General features: G+C 37.6%; 1 protein-coding gene across 1 annotated transcript in view; it reads right to left on the bottom strand.

Annotated features, from left to right (window-relative positions):
- The window catches only part of acsbg1 (acyl-CoA synthetase bubblegum family member 1), a 52,885-nt gene extending 36,722 nt beyond the window's left edge, over positions 1-16,163 (bottom strand). The window contains exons 1-2 of the mRNA XM_048158865.1: positions 16,017-16,163; positions 15,642-15,782 (exon numbers count right to left, since the gene is read on the bottom strand). The gene's annotated coding sequence lies outside the window, so the exon portion shown is untranslated. The remainder of the gene's footprint in view (positions 1-15,641; positions 15,783-16,016) is intronic.
- Positions 16,164-16,202: the final 39 nt, after the last annotated feature.

Here is a 16,202-nt window from a genome sequence, read left to right on the forward strand (position 1 = left end):
TCACATTTCTACTACATAAATGACCAATTTTAAATACACATTCATCTTTCCAGGGGTGAAGTACCCCTTTAAGCAGTGCAGTGCTAATGGTACTCTGGAAAACACAAACTCTTAACTCTTGTTGACTTTGATAGGACTTTGTTGTGGTATTTGTAAATTCAAATGTTGTTTGTGGGGTATAAAGGAAAAAGTAAGAAAAGCCAAATTCATTGTTTGACAAAGAATGTGTTTGAAATGGTTAAAAGTAATTTCAACTTTGTAGAAATCTTAATAAACCAAGTTCTTAATTCAGTTAAAAATGTATAGTCTAAAATTATTTGGCTAAAGATACTTGGTTAAAAGATAAGACAATTCTGAAAATTAAAATAACAATTGATTGTTTTGTAAAGGATATATAGTTGTGTGGCTACAATGATGCCTTAGAATAGTTCTTTACTATGAAAGTACTTCTTAAAAGTGGAAAACTTGTATTTTGTAATGACAGTACTGTGTTTATCTGAGGTGAATGTGAAGAATTGTTTAGTTTGGCTGTCAGCTCAAATAATAACTGGTATTTGTCATTTCTTTTGAGGTTTTTCACCTGTTTACTGCTATCAATGAATGGTAAATAAAAGACAAACAACTGTTCCCATGGCTGTTTATTGAGTGAAATCCAGTTAAAAGCTTCATGTGGAGGGATTGTCCTTTTCAAGTGGGGAATTGCACAAGGGAAGAGGCAAAACTTGACAGTTAATATATTAACATCAACATGTCTGAAGTGTCTGTATGATAGTCTCCGGAATAGGGAAGTCTTTCTTTCTATTCGTCAGTCTTTGTATCATGTGCTCAAAAGCTGGTGTTGTGCTCAACTGTAGCAGGCGGTTCAGAGTCCAGAGTCCCTTCGTCTTCTGTCAGGATTTTCCTTCAGTTCTCTACAGAAATCAGATCCTGCTTCTCCATGCCGAAAGTTTGTGGCTCCTCTGAACTCTTTGATGTTGACTTTTGGAAATCGGCTTCATGAATTCCAAAGTCGAACTTCGACCCTTCTGATTTCTACATGAGCTCCAACAGTGACTATGGATAGTGAACTGATGTAGACACCGGAATAATTATGGATTCGCCGGATAAAAATATTCATGGAATTTATCGATGACTATTCAGGCCGACTGATCTACCTTTCTTCAAGCAATAAGTTTCCTCTCTGTGTGCTCCGAATGAACTTTCTCCGAGGATTACGGGTTTCAAGGAACACTTGAGGAGTAACCAGTGCATTTCATGGACAAAGCTGTGCTCTGTGTAATTCAACAGAAAGTCTCAGCACTTTTTGTCTTCATTTTGAACTATTGTTATATTTCGAAACCCAACTTAATTTTTGTGAAATATTTGGATCCAAAAGTTGTACATTTGTATTGTCTGTCTTTGAAATAAATGTCACTTTAATATTGAAAATAAATTCATACATTTTTAATTTTGGGAAATAAGGGTCAAACTAAATCTTAAGCTTTTGTTTCTGTGTTTTATATCAGTTTTTGAAAATAAATAATTTTGTCTGCCCCTATTGACTGAACAACATCCTTGAGAAACTTTTATTCCTCGAGTTTGTAATAGTACACATTATCATATTATATTTAGTAAGAAGCTTTAAACAGACAATAACTTTGAGAAATTCACAGGATTTTATTGTTATTAAAGCATTCTTACATGAGACTTTAGACAGATTCATGTTGAAAACTCTTTTAATCATCATCAGTGCTGGAGAGTCACAAAACAGATATTAAATATCATGATGATCTGTGATGAATGTGAGTCCAGAAGCTGAAGCACAGACTCAGTCAATCTCAGCTTGTGTCGGATCGGCAATGTCACTGTTCCTGGAGCTCAAAGAATCCTTGAGCTACACTGACTATAAATCGGATCCGATGTAGGAGAGACACAATGCTGGATGAATGACAGCAGTGAAGAGGCACAATGAGCAGCAGGGTCAGATTTTACGCTCCTCCTCTTGAACGTGTGCTGGTGATTTTAGGGTCAAAATTTCAGTGATTTGAAGGCGGGTAGTTTCTCTGCCATCTAGTCAGTTGATCTCTGCTCAACAGTGTTTTATAGATGGATGAGTAACTGGTAATTGTGCTATTTCTCTTTCAGAAATCTCTTTATTGTAAAGTTTTGAAGAGCATTTGTATCATGTGATTCAGCAGCTGTTTACAAGCGTGCAGAAACAATTGTCCAAAGACCGCTCGCATGTTCCACTTCTTTGTGTCAGAAAGCTCAGCCACTCTCCTGCCATCAGGTGTTGGGATCTTCACAACACAGTTTTGATCATTCCCGTTCACGGTAAAGTTGCTCATGGTCACTAGTGCAGCTTGTTCAGTCATCGGAGGAAAGGTTTCTCACATCCTAACACCTGCTTGTGAACTGGGTTTTTATTCCTGCATAGTGCGGCTTTGATATCTCTGTTCCGCCCCTTTAGCAGCTACAGTCACCCGAGCAAAAGTAATAGAGATTGAGTATGGGCTCATATGAGTGTTAAGTCTAACAAACCTGCAAGTAAAGGACCTGTGGAGACTATAAAGTTGTGGTTACGGACAAGAGTCATTGACTGTATGATAGTCTCCGGAATAGGGAAGTCTTTCTTTCTATTCGCCAGTCTTTGTATCATGTGCTCAAAAGCTGGTGTTGTGCTCAACTGTAGCAGGCGGTTCAGAGTCCAGAGTCCCTTCGTCTTCGGTCAGGATTTTCCTTCAGTTCTCTACAGAAATCAGATCCTCCTTCTCCATGTCGAAATTTTACGGCTCATGTGGCTCCGGACTGATTATGGACACCGGAATAATTATGGACTCGCCGGATAAAAATGTTGATGGAATTTATCAAGGACTATTCAGGCCGACTGATCTACCTTTCTTCAAGCAATAAGTTTCCTCTCTGTGTGCTCCGAATGAACTTTCTCAGAGGATTACGGGTTTCAAGGAACACTTGAGGAGTAAATAATGCATTTCATGGACAAAGCTGTGCTCTGTGTAATTCAACAGAAAGTCTCTTTTTGTCATCCTTTTGAACTATATATTGGTATATTTCAAAACCCAACTTAATTTTTTGTGTAATATTTCGTTTCAAAAGCTTGTACATTTGTATTGTCTGTCTTTGAAATAAATGTCACTTTATTTTGGTATATAATGAAAATACAATCATACATTTTTAATTGTGGGAAATAAAGGTCAAACTACACTTTAAGTTTTTGTTTCTGTGTTTTTGTTAGTTTTGAAAATTAATTTGTCTGCCCTTAATGGCTGAACAACATCCGTGAGAAACTTTTATTTCTCGAGTCTGTAATAGTAGACATTATCATATTATATTTAGTAAGAAGCTTTAAACAGACAATAACTTTGAGAAACTCACAGGATTTTATTGTTATTGAAGCATTCTTACATGAGACTTTAGACAGATTCATGTTGAAAACTCTTTTAATCATCATCAGTGCTGGAGAGTCACAAAACAGATATTAAATATCATGATGATCTGTGATGAATGTGAGTCCAGAAGCTGAAGCACAGACTCAGTCAATCTCAGCTTGTGTCGGATCGGCAATGTCACTGTTCCTGGAGCTCAAAGAATCCTTGAGCTACACTGACTATAAATCGGATCCGATGTAGGAGAGACACAATGCTGGATGAATGACAGCAGTGACGAGGCACAATGAGCAGCAGGGTCAGATTTTACCTCCTCTTGAACGTGTGCTGGTGATTTTAGGGTCAAAATTTCAGTGATTTGAAGGCGGGTAGTTTCTCTGCCATCTAGTCAGTTGATCTCTGCTCAACAGTGTTTTATAGATGGATGAGTAACTGGTAATTGTGCTATTTCTCTTTCAGAAATCTCTTTATTGTAAAGTTTTGAAGAGCATTTGTATCATGTGATTCAGCAGCTGTTTACAAGCGTGCAGAAACAATTGTTCAAAGATCACTCGCATGTTCCACTTCTTTGTGTCAGAAAGCTCAGCGTCTCTCCTGCCATCAGGTGTTGTGATCTTCACAACACAGTTTTGATCATACCCGTTCACGGTAAAATTGCTCATGGTCACTAGTGCAGCTTGTTCAGTCATCGGAGGAAAGGTTTCTCACATCCTAACACCTGCTTGTGAACTGGGTTTTTATTCCTGCATAGTGCGGCTTTGATATCTCTGTTCCGCCCCTTTAGCAGCTACAGTCACCCGAGCAAAAGTAATAGAGATTGAGTATGGGCTCATATGAGCGTTAAGTCTAACAAACCTGCTAGTAAAGGACCTGTGGAGACTATAAAGTTGTGGTTATGGACAAGAGTTAATGACTGTATGATAGTCTCTGGAATAGGGAAGTCTTTCTTTCTATTCGTCAGTCTTTGTATCATGTGCTCAAAAGCTGGTGTTGTGCTCAACTGTAGCAGGCGGGTCAGAGTCCAGAGTCCCTTCGTCTTCTGTCAGGATTTTCCTTCAGTTCTCTACAGAAATCAGATCCTCCTTCACCATGCCGAAATTTTACGGCTCTGGACTAATGTCGCTCCGGACTGATTATGGACACCGGAATAATTATGGACTCGCCGGACAAAAATGTTGATGGAATTTATCGATGACTATTCAGGCCGACTGATCTACTTTTCTTCAAGCAATAAGTTTCCTCTCTGTGTGCTCCGAATGAACTTTCTCCGAGGATTACGGGTTTCAAGGAACACTTGAGGAGTAACCAATGCATTTCATGGACAAAGCTGTGCTCTGTGTAATTCAACAAAGTCTCAGCACTTTTTGTCTTCTTTTTGAACTATTGTTTTATTTTTCGAAACCCAACTTAATTTTTTGTGAAATATTTCAATTCAAAAGCTTGTACATTTGTATTGTCTGTCTTTGAAATAAATGTCACTTTATTTTGGTATATAATGAAAATACATTCATACACTTTTAATTGTGGGAAATAAAGGTCAAACTACACTTTAAGTTTTTGTTTCTGTGTGTTTCGTCAGTTTTGAAAATAATTTTGTCTGCCCTTAATGGCTGAACAACATCCCTGAGAAACATTTATTTCTCGAGTTTGTATAATAGACATTATCATATTATATTCAGTAAGAAATACAAAGACTGACGAATAGAAAGAAAGACTTCCCTATTCCAGAGACTATCATACAGTCATTAACTCTTGTCCATAACCACAACTTTATAGTCTCCACAGGTCCTTTACTTGCAGGTTTGTTAGACTTAATGCTCATACGAGCCCATACTCAATCTCTATTAATTTTGCTCGGGTGACTGTAGCTGCTAAAGGGGCGGAACAGAGATATCAAAGCCGCACTATGCAGGAATAAAAACCCAGTTCACAAGCAGGTGTTAGGATGTGAGAAACCTTTCCTCCGATGACTGAACAAGCTGCACTAGTGACCATGAGCAATTTTACCGTGAACGGGAATGATCAAAACTGTGTTGTGAACATCCCAACACCTGATGGCAGGAGAGTCGCTGAGCTTTCTGACACAAAGAAGTGGAACATGCGAGCGATCTTTGAACAATTGTTTCTGCACGCTTGTAAACAGCTGCTGAATCACATGATACAAATGCTCTTCAAAACTTTACAATAAAGAGATTTCTGAAAGATAAACAGCACAATTACCAGTTACTCATCCATCTATAAAACACTGTTGAGCAGAGATCAACTGACTAGATGGCAGAGAAACTACCCGCCTTCAAATCACTGAAATTTTGACCCTAAAATCACCAGCACACGTTCAAGAGGAGGAGCGTAAAATCTGACCCTGCTGCTCATTGTGCCTCGTCACTGCTGTCATTCATCCAGCGTTGTGTCTCTCCTACATCGGATCCGATTTATAGTCAGTGTAGCTCAAGGATTCTTTGAGCTCCAGGAACAGTGACATTGCTGATCCGACACAAGCTGAGATTGACTGAGTCTGTGCTTCAGCTTCTGGACTCACATTCATCACAGATCATCATGATATTTAATATCTGTTTTGTGACTCTCCAGCACTGATGATGATTAAAAGAGTTTTCAACATGAATCTGTCTAAAGTCTCATGTAAGAATGCTTCAATAACAATAAAATCCTGTGAGTTTCTCAAAGTTATTGTCTGTTTAAAGCTTCTTACTAAATATAATATGATAATGTCTACTATTACAGACTCGAGAAATAAAAGTTTCTCACGGATGTTGTTCAGCCATTAAGGGCAGACAAATTAATTTTCAAAACTAACAAAAACACAGAAACAAAAACTTAAAGTGTAGTTTGACCTTTATTTCCCACAATTAAAAATGTATGATTGTATTTTCATTATATACCAAAATAAAGTGACATTTATTTCAAAGACAGACAATACAAATGTACAAGCTTTTGAAACGAAATATTACACAAAAAATTAAGTTGGGTTTTGAAATATACCAATATATAGTTCAAAAGGATGACAAAAAGAGACTTTCTGTTGAATTACACAGAGCACAGCTTTGTCCATGAAATGCATTATTTACTCCTCAAGTGTTCCTTGAAACCCGTAATCCTCTGAGAAAGTTCATTCGGAGCACACAGAGAGGAAACTTATTGCTTGAAGAAAGGTAGATCAGTCGGCCTGAATAGTCCTTGATAAATTCCATCAACATTTTATCCGGCGAGTCCATAATTATTCCGGTGTCCATAATCAGTCCGGAGCCACATGAGCCGTAAAATTTCGACATGGAGAAGGAGGATCTGATTTCTGTAGAGAACTGAAGGAAAATCCTGACCGAAGACGAAGGGACTCTGGACTCTGAACCGCCTGCTACAGTTGAGCACAACACCAGCTTTTGAGCACATGATACAAAGACTGACGAATAGAAAGAAAGACTTCCCTATTCCGGAGACTATCATACAGTCAATGACTCTTGTCCGTAACCACAACTTTATAGTCTCCACAGGTCCTTTACTTGCAGGTTTGTTCGACTTAACGCTCATATGAGCCCATACTCAATCTCTATTACTTTTGCTCGGGTGACTGTAGCTGCTAAAGGGGCGGAACAGAGATATCAAAGCCGCACTATGCAGGAATAAAAACCCAGTTCACAAGCAGGTGTTAGGATGTGAGAAACCTTTCCTCCAATGACTGAACAAGCTGCACTAGTGACCATGAGCAATTTTACCGTGAACGGGAATGATCAAAACTGTGTTGACATGTTGATGTTAATATATTAACCTCTTACTGATCTACCATTCTCCAAGCACTAAGCTCTCTTTTCCCAGGGCTGTAAATAGACTTCCTTCGAGGATCAGTACGATTGCACTGACAAACACTGAAATGCATTAGTTATAAAATATCAAACAAAGTGGCATCTGCAAAAAACTGATGGTAGAGCGGTTTTAAAACTTCTGAGATAGTTTTTCAGTTTTTAGTTACTGTTCACCAGCTGGTCTCAAGATCATTTTTAGGGGATATACAGTATGAAGTGGATTGATAATTCCTCTCAAGTTTACACAGCCGAATAACACAGTGTAGTTCTTACTCTACACAATAAACATGGTCCACAAAGTTTAACAGTTTTTAACGATAAATAAATAAAAATATTATTATTTTTTATTATTATGGCTTAGATGGCCAGTATGTATGTTCCCAGGTGAAAAAAAGTACATTTCTATAATGTACTTAAAGTACTCTATTTTCGTGCACTAATTTTGTACTTAATATGTTAAAAATTCTTCTTTAGTACTTAAGAACATCTAAGTGTACTCAACTGTGCTATTTTGAGACACCATGAAATATGAACTAAAATGTGCTTTTGATGTACTATTTCTGTATTGAAAAATTGTATTTAGATACCACTTGAACCCATAGTGTACTACGAGGTCCACAGATAATAGCCTACTAATCCCATGCGAATAGGGCTAAAGTCACCAATTAGCCACTGTAAATGCTGAAAATATCTTACGTCTCCCTGAGAAACAATTACTGTCTGAACAGGGCTATAAAAAACAGCAAGGTAATGATCTGTTGAAACAACCTTAATATCTTTCAGACCTTCGTATCTTACAATCACCAACCTACATCTACGGGTACCTTTACACGACAACAATGTAAAAAAAAAAAAAAAAAAAAAAAAAAAAAAAAAACGCAGAAGTTTTTTCTTTAGAGGACAACGCTATCAAAACAATCCCCATTCACATGGATCCACGAAAAAACGTATTTTGCATGCCAGGCCAGTAGATGGCGATGTCACTTGATAAAGAAAGACTACATGCCTGTGCACATATGCATTCTTTTACAGGGTCACCATTTTCAAAGATACTGATGAACTGAACCTGCAGCTCATTATGCCTCATCAAATCTGTCAGCATTGTGTCTCTCCTACATCGGAGTGATCAGACTGATTTAGTCATGCTGCATTCACTTGTACTTGGAAGTCAGAAATTCCAAGTTCCCAGAAGAACAGAGAACTGACCATCAAGTCAGAATTCTGACTGGGAAACTCGGAGGAACCACAACAACCTGACTTCAAAATCCAAAATGACTGCTTGACGCATCAACAAAGTTGAAACAGTAGTAATATATTGTTTATTAGCGCTTCTGTTAGTCTCAATAAACTGAAAAATGTGAAAAATACCATTTGTATTCTGAAAGAGCAAGCACAACAAAAGTTTGCCTAGACACGTGCATCTTGGTCTTCATACTTGTGTACTGGATTGCGGCCAATTTGGGTGTGATGTCATTCCCAGCTACGGCATCCCTCTTCCAAGGTAAATGGAACTTAAAGGTCCCGTTCTTTGTGATCCCATGTTTCAAACTTTAGTTAGTGTGTAATGTTGTTGTTAGAGTATAAATAAAATCTGTAAAATTTTAAAGCTCAAAGTTCAATGCCAAGCGAGATATTTTATTTAACAGAAGTCGCCTACATCGAACAGCCAGTTTGGACTACATCGCTCTACTTCCTTCTTTAATGACGTCACTAAAACAGTTTTTTGACTAACCTCCGCCCACAGGAATACACAAAAAAGGGGGCGTGGTCTTGTTGCTCTCCCACGGAGAAGAGCAAGAGTTGCGTTTGTAGAGTGTGTTTGTCGCCATGTCGTCGAAACGCTGTTATTTTCATCCCGCAGTCCAATCACCTTTGTTTGGCCTTCCCAGGGACGCTGTACTTAGAGATCAATGGTTACAATTTATGTTTAACTCGGTTCCCGAAAATTATAATCCACATGTAAAACTATGTGCAGCACATTTTGCTGAGGACAGCTTCCTCAATCTCAATCAGTTTAATGCCGGATTCGCACAAAGATTATTCTTGAAAGATGGAGCAGAAGCTGCTGTCGAATCACAACACAGGAACCGCTGGCACAATCAGAACTTGTTGCGTATTTCTGAAGGAGGGACTTCATAGAACAAGGAAGTCATCAGCCCGTTTTTATGACAGTGGAAACAGCGGGATACAGATAAGTAAATTATGTGAAAAATACTGTGTTTTTTTACACGCGAAACATGAACACATGTTATATTGCACACTATAAACACAATCAAAGCTTCAAAAAACCACGAAAAACGGGACCTTTAAGCTCTTGCCCCTTTAATCACTAATAGTAAAGTGCCCTTTCGGTCATATTGCAGTGCCCCCCGGAACGCGGTGTCAACCAAGGGGGGTCCCTTTGTGAATGTCTCAGAGATTTACTTTAAACATCAAAGTTCTTATGTGTTTAGATGGTAACAGAATATAATATCATGGTAACTATGAACACTTATAAATTCACAAAAGTTGTATAACCCTAGCATTTTGGTCAACTTGGTCTCTCCTATGTAGACGCCAGGTTCAAAGAACAGAAAATGTGAACTGATTTGAATTGACACAAGGGGAAAATGTTGAATACGTGTTTCTGGCTCGTGCTTAAAAACATACATGTGCATCCGGAATGTATTCACAGCGCTTCACTTTTTCCACATTTTGTTATGTTACAACCTTATTCCAAAGGGGATTAAACTCATTTTCCTCAAAATTCTACAAACAATACCCCATAATGACAACGTAAAAGTAGTTTGTTTGAAATCTGCAAATTTATTAAAAATAAAAAACAAAAACAAAAAAATCACATGTACATTGGTGATGTTCGGTTATTGAACGAATCGTTCTTTTGAGCAGGTTGAAACCAGTTCATAGGAAGTAACCGGTTGAGCCAGTTCACTAATCGAACTGAATCGAACTTTAGTTCTGGGTTGATGATGCAAGAAGCATAAGCACGTCTGACTCAAAAAGAACCGATTGAGTCGGTTCAACCAGATGTCGAGGTTTGCCGAGGTTTACAGAAGAGTCTGATGTGTGAGTTGATGATACCATGCAAGCCTGAGGCATGTAATGGAAATATGCTTATTATGAGTATTTTATTAAAACCTGCAAAAACCTTTTTGTCAAGAGATGTAAATAAATTACTATGGTTTATTATACATGCAGATTATAAGCTGTAAAGTGAAATCAATGAGTTTATTCTTTCTGTATACTTTAGACATTAGAACATATCTGCGTTTGTGCATAAATATGTGTTGTAGTTGCGAATCTTATCCAAGATGTAGGCTAATCAATATTTGTCAGTCGTGTCCGACATAAAGGTATCCGCGATCCAGTGAAACTATGACCGCAAACGAGAGGGGGTTCACAAACCATTAAGTGAATGAAAGCCAATAATCAGCAATAGGCTATGCGTTCACACAAATAACTTTTTATTTGAATGTTTCAATATATGTTGACACAAACAACTTTATTTAAACGTTTCATTGATATAACATGACATTGAGTTGTTAGAAAAGAAATGCATAGTGACATCATAGTATGATGAATCTATGAATCGGCTTTTTGAACTGATTCATTGAGCCGAACTGTCCGAAAAGAACCGGTTCGCAGAAATGAATCAGACTTTGCATCACTAATGCACATAAGTATTCACAGCCTTTGCCATGACGCTCAAAATTGAGCTCAGGTGCTTCCTGTTTCCACTGATCATCCTTGAGATGTTTCTACAAATTGATTGAGTCCACCTGTGGGAAATTCAGTTGACTGGACATGATTTGGAAAGGCACACACCTATAAGGTCCCAAAGTTAACAGTGCATGTCAGAGCACAAACCAAGCCATGAAGTCCAAGGAATTGTCTGTAGACCTCCGAGACAGGATTGTATCAAGGCACAGATCTGGGGAAGGGTACAGAAAAAATTCCTGCAGCATTGAAGGTCCCAATGAGCATGGTGGCCTCCATCATACATAAATGGAAGAAGTTTGAAACCACCAGGACTCTTCCTAGAGCGGACTGCCCAGCCAAACTGAGCGATCAGGGGAGAAGGGCCTTAGTCAGGGAGGTGACCAAGAACCCGATGGTCACTCTGACAGAGCTCCAGCATTTCTCTGTGGAGACAGCAGAACCTTTCAGAAGAACAACTATATCTGCAGCACTCCACCAATTAGGCCTGTATGGTAGAGTGGCCATAGGAAAGCCACTCCTCAGTAAAAGGCACATGACAGCCCACCTGGAGGACTCTCAGACCATGAGAAACAAAATTCTCTGGTCTGATGAAACAAAGACTGAACTCTTTGGCCTGAATAGCAAGCGTCATGTCTGGAGGAAACCAGGCACCAATACCATTCCTACAGTGAAGGTGGCAGCATCATGCTGTGGAGATGTTTTTCAGTGGTAGGAACTGGGAGACTAGTCAGGATCGAGGGAAAGATGAATGCAGCAATGTACAGAGACATCCATGATGAAAACCTGCTCCAGAGCACTCTGGACATCAGACTGGGGTGAAGGATCATCTTCCAACAGGACAATGACCCTAAGCACACAGCCAAGATAACAAAGGTGTGGCTATGGGACACTCTGTGAATGTCCTTGAGTGGCCCAGCCAAAGCCCAGACTTGAAACCAGTTGAACATCTCTGGAGAGATCTGAAAATGGCTGAGCACTGATGCTCCCCATCCAACCTGATGGGAATGGGAGAAACTGCCCAAAAATAGGTGTGCCAAGCTTGTAGTAGTGTTGTCACGATACCAAAATTTTGACTTCGATACGATACCCAGCTTAAATATCACGATACCGATACTTAAACGATACTGTGGCAAAAACCTAAAACAGCAGGAAAAGTAAATAAATAACATTTGACAGAACTTCTTTCTTCACCAGTGTGCAGGCTGATAATTCTGGATTTGAGCTTCATTGCTGTGAAGTTAGAGTTAGATTTAATATACATATATATTTTTAATGTTTATTATTTTCATGCTCAATTAAATTACTTGCTGTTATGCTTTTTTGCTGTTATATATATATATATATATATATATATATATATATATATATATATATATATGTATATATTTTTGACAGTTAGATTATTGTAAAAATTAGATAACTGTAAATACTTAGAGCAATGTTATTAAAGCATAAATTAGTTTAAAATAACCATATATACCCTTCACATATTTTTAAATTAATTTTATTTTTGCAATCAGATATCACTTATTAAACTTAATAAGTACTCAATAATACACCTCAGGTCTGCTTGCACGAGTAAAATAAATAAATAACACTCATTTAATGTTTGAGAGCATAAACATAATGCTGGTATCACATTCACTAACCTGCCGCTCTTTAAATTCTTTGTACAAATCGGGATGTTTGACGGCAAGATGCTTTTGAATCCCTTCGCTTGCGTTATTTTGTAACATCTTTTGCAGACGGGCTTTGTGGCGTCCATGGGCTTGCCCTGACTGTCGGCAATGTAAGCAAAATAATGCCATATTTCGCTTCGTGCATCTGCTTTCTCAATAATTTGTGGACAGTCTGCAAGAGCACCTAAATGTACAACCATTCCTCCCATTTCGTCACCATAAAAGCCGTTGCGCAGTTGAGAGGAATAAACACGCACTCGATTTGCCTCAGAAGCAGCGCGCTGCACGCACACTGCCCCCTGCTGTCGCACTTTAGGAAATACAGCTGGCACTCAAAGTACCGGTACTAATAAAATGAAGAACCGAACCGTTTTTAAAAGCAGGGTATCGCGATACCTTTCTAGTACCGGTATATCGTGCAACACTAGCTTGTAGCATCATATTTATTTAGTATCAGCAGAGATCGAGTCAACTAGATCATCCATTGTGAAGGCCTCATCGACACGACAACCAGTGCCACAGTTCCTCAACAAACCGTCCATACCGGCGTGATGAATACGATCCTCAATTGGACATGACCACAACACAGGCCTGAAGTATCAGCAGAGATCGAGTCAACTAGATCTTCCATTGTGAAGGCCTCATCGACACGATAACCAGTAGCACAGTTCCTCAACAGACCGTCCATACCGGCGTGATGAATAATTGGAGCCAAAGGTGCTTCAACAAAGTATTGAGGCTGTGAATACTTATGTACATGCGATTTTATTTTATTTTTTTTTTTTTTTTTATAAATTTGCAAAGATTTCAAACAAACTTCATGTTGTCATTATGGGGTATTGTTTGTAGAAGTTTGAGGAAAATAATGAATATAATCCATTTTGGAATAAGGCTGTAACATAACAAAATATGGAAAAAGTGAAGTGCTGTGAATACTTTCCTGATGCACAGTACAGTAACACACAAAGATGTGTTTTTATGCTTAAACACAACTTTGTTGTGATTATTTTTACAAAAACTCTGTGAATTCATTCAATAAAATACTTGTACTTTGTTGCTATTGTTGTCGGTGTTTGGCGTCTTTATACTAAATTGATTGTCCAAACAGTTAAAAAAATTTTCAAATGAAAAAGATGAAGTATCATAAACATTGAATTAATCATTAGAAAATCCTCAATGCAGCTGTCAACAGCTCATACAGATTGCCTCTCTCTCACACAGATTTGCTGGGTCTTTCACTGATTTTGCGGAAACTGTCAAAACCTAAAATAATTCAATTGATTTGAACACTCATAAGAACCTATGTCTATTTTCACAGGGCACTTGCTTGTTTTTTTGTTAGTCTTCAGCAATGACAGGATACAACTATACTATTTTATAAGATAAAATAAATCAATGTATTTTATAAACAGAACAACAATTAAAACCATTCTGATGTCTCAAGGTTGGCTCCAGCTCTAAAATGTTAGCTGAGCCATAGCAAGGTTTTTCAAAATGACCAAAAAGTCCTTGGAAAATTTTGTGCATTTCATGTATTTCTACCACAATTATAGGCCACATCGCAAATATAAATTGCTAATACTGCAAGAATTCCCAAACCTACCCAAACCAACACTTTTTTGATTACCTCAACCCTAACTTTATTGTAAATGAGAAAGAAAGCATTGGGTGGTGTTAGTTCTGTAATAAATTGGGGAAAAGAAGGGATATGACGACCCCTACTGATGACTGATCAGCACAGTATAGATCCCTGAGATTGAGCCCAGCCGAGAGATTTACAAAGTTGAGTTAACACTAATGCAATGCAGCGTTATGTTAAATGTGCTCATTTATAAGCTCAGTGCCTCCTTTCAAAATTTCATGTTAACTTACAAAATGTTAAAACTTGTATTTTGTGTCATGTCTCTTTCTTCTCCCCTGCTGCTTTTTAGAGAACTGCCACATAATGCTTTCTTACTGTTTGGTAAAGGACATACTGTACATTTGCCATGAAGGATGATAGTAGAACTACTACATTATCAATTAAAATAGCATGCATTTTATTCATACTTTTTTTGTAATAGCCAGCAGTCCTATAGGTCAGACCAGAGTGTCCAAGATAAAGTAAATAATTTAAAAAAAATCTAGACTAAGCATGTGCCAAGTTCTTATATACATCTAAAGGTTCAGTGGGGTTCTAGGCTCCGTTTTAAAGAACGCTTTATGCCAAAACTCTCTATATAAGGAGAATGTCTTAAATGATTGCATAATACTTTCATTTTTTATGAGCTGCTTAAATCATTTAGTTAAAATTAATAACGACTAAAAACAAATTCAAACTAAATACATAAAATTATAGGAACCCCTAAAAGGTTCAATAAATGAAATGCTTGACAGAATGCTTTGGGTTCTATAAACTGTACCTTTTCTTCTAAGAAATATATTGTTTTGTATTCATATGGTTTTAAAAATAGGCCTTTTATACCATTTTCAACAAAAGTTGAAGTAACTGACTTTACTGCATATCACTGGTGTAACCATCAAGCACAAAGTATGATTATGATTTTGCAGATCAAAGTTTTGCTTTGTTTGCAATATGTTTTTCTTAAGAAATAATAAGAAAAGATTATGCCCAAGTAGAAGCCATATTCATCCTTTTAATAAGGCTTTTTCCCACTATAATATCAAATGAAGCCACCCTGACTTTTTTTTTCTTTACTCCAAAAAAATCATTTTATTTTTAATTTATTAAAAAATTAATAGATCCTGACAAAAAAAGAGCATCATGTCATTGACCTACAAGTTACAAAATTGATGACACAGCTATGAGGCCATGTTAACCGACCAAAGGTCTACATTTTGCCTAAACCCACTGATTTTTTCCAAGTTATTACAAAAAAAATTGTCATTGTTTTTTTTTTTTTTAACTAAAGAATCAAATCTACATAACAGTTATGCAAAGTGCATGCTATAGGATTCATAAACATGCATAACCAGTAAAAAGTAAATAGTTAGGTAGTTAGTGGTTTGATTCTCTTTTGGCCATAAAATGTGTTTACCTGTAAGTCGTTCACAAAGTGCACATGCAGGTGTTCACTCAAAGACCCTCTTCTTCCTCAGTAGGATTACAGGCTTTACTTGATTGTAGGTAAGCATCCACTGCATACAGCTCTCTGGTTAGTTCTCTGTGTTCCAGTCACCTACACATGATTCAAGGGGTCAGCAAGAACCGCCTCTTGAGTAGCCTAATTCATTCACAAATCGGCATGCTATTTGTAATCAGGCAGTTTCAGAATTAAATCAATTTCAATCAATCTTAATACATGTAAAATCTATTTTAAGAGTTCATTTACAGAAACCGATAAAAGCCATAAAAAAAAAAAATAATAATAAAAAAAAAGAGCTAAGTGCTGTGCATTATTCACCATACATACTGTAGCACGTTCTGTGCCCTAAATCCATTTTGTCAGAAAAGCCGGTTTTGTCCACTGTCAGGCATCGCAAGTTCACGTTTTACAGCAGAAGCCGAGAAGCGCCCTTGTTGTTTGTGTACAGAAACCGCTAAGTTCGTATTAGCGAATCAGCGCGCAGTATTCAGGTCAGGTGACAAGGCTTCTAGT

The sequence above is a fragment of the Megalobrama amblycephala genome, linkage group LG15 (genome assembly GCF_018812025.1).
Source record: "Megalobrama amblycephala isolate DHTTF-2021 linkage group LG15, ASM1881202v1, whole genome shotgun sequence".
In the NCBI taxonomy this organism is placed as follows: Eukaryota; Metazoa; Chordata; class Actinopteri; order Cypriniformes; family Xenocyprididae; genus Megalobrama; species Megalobrama amblycephala.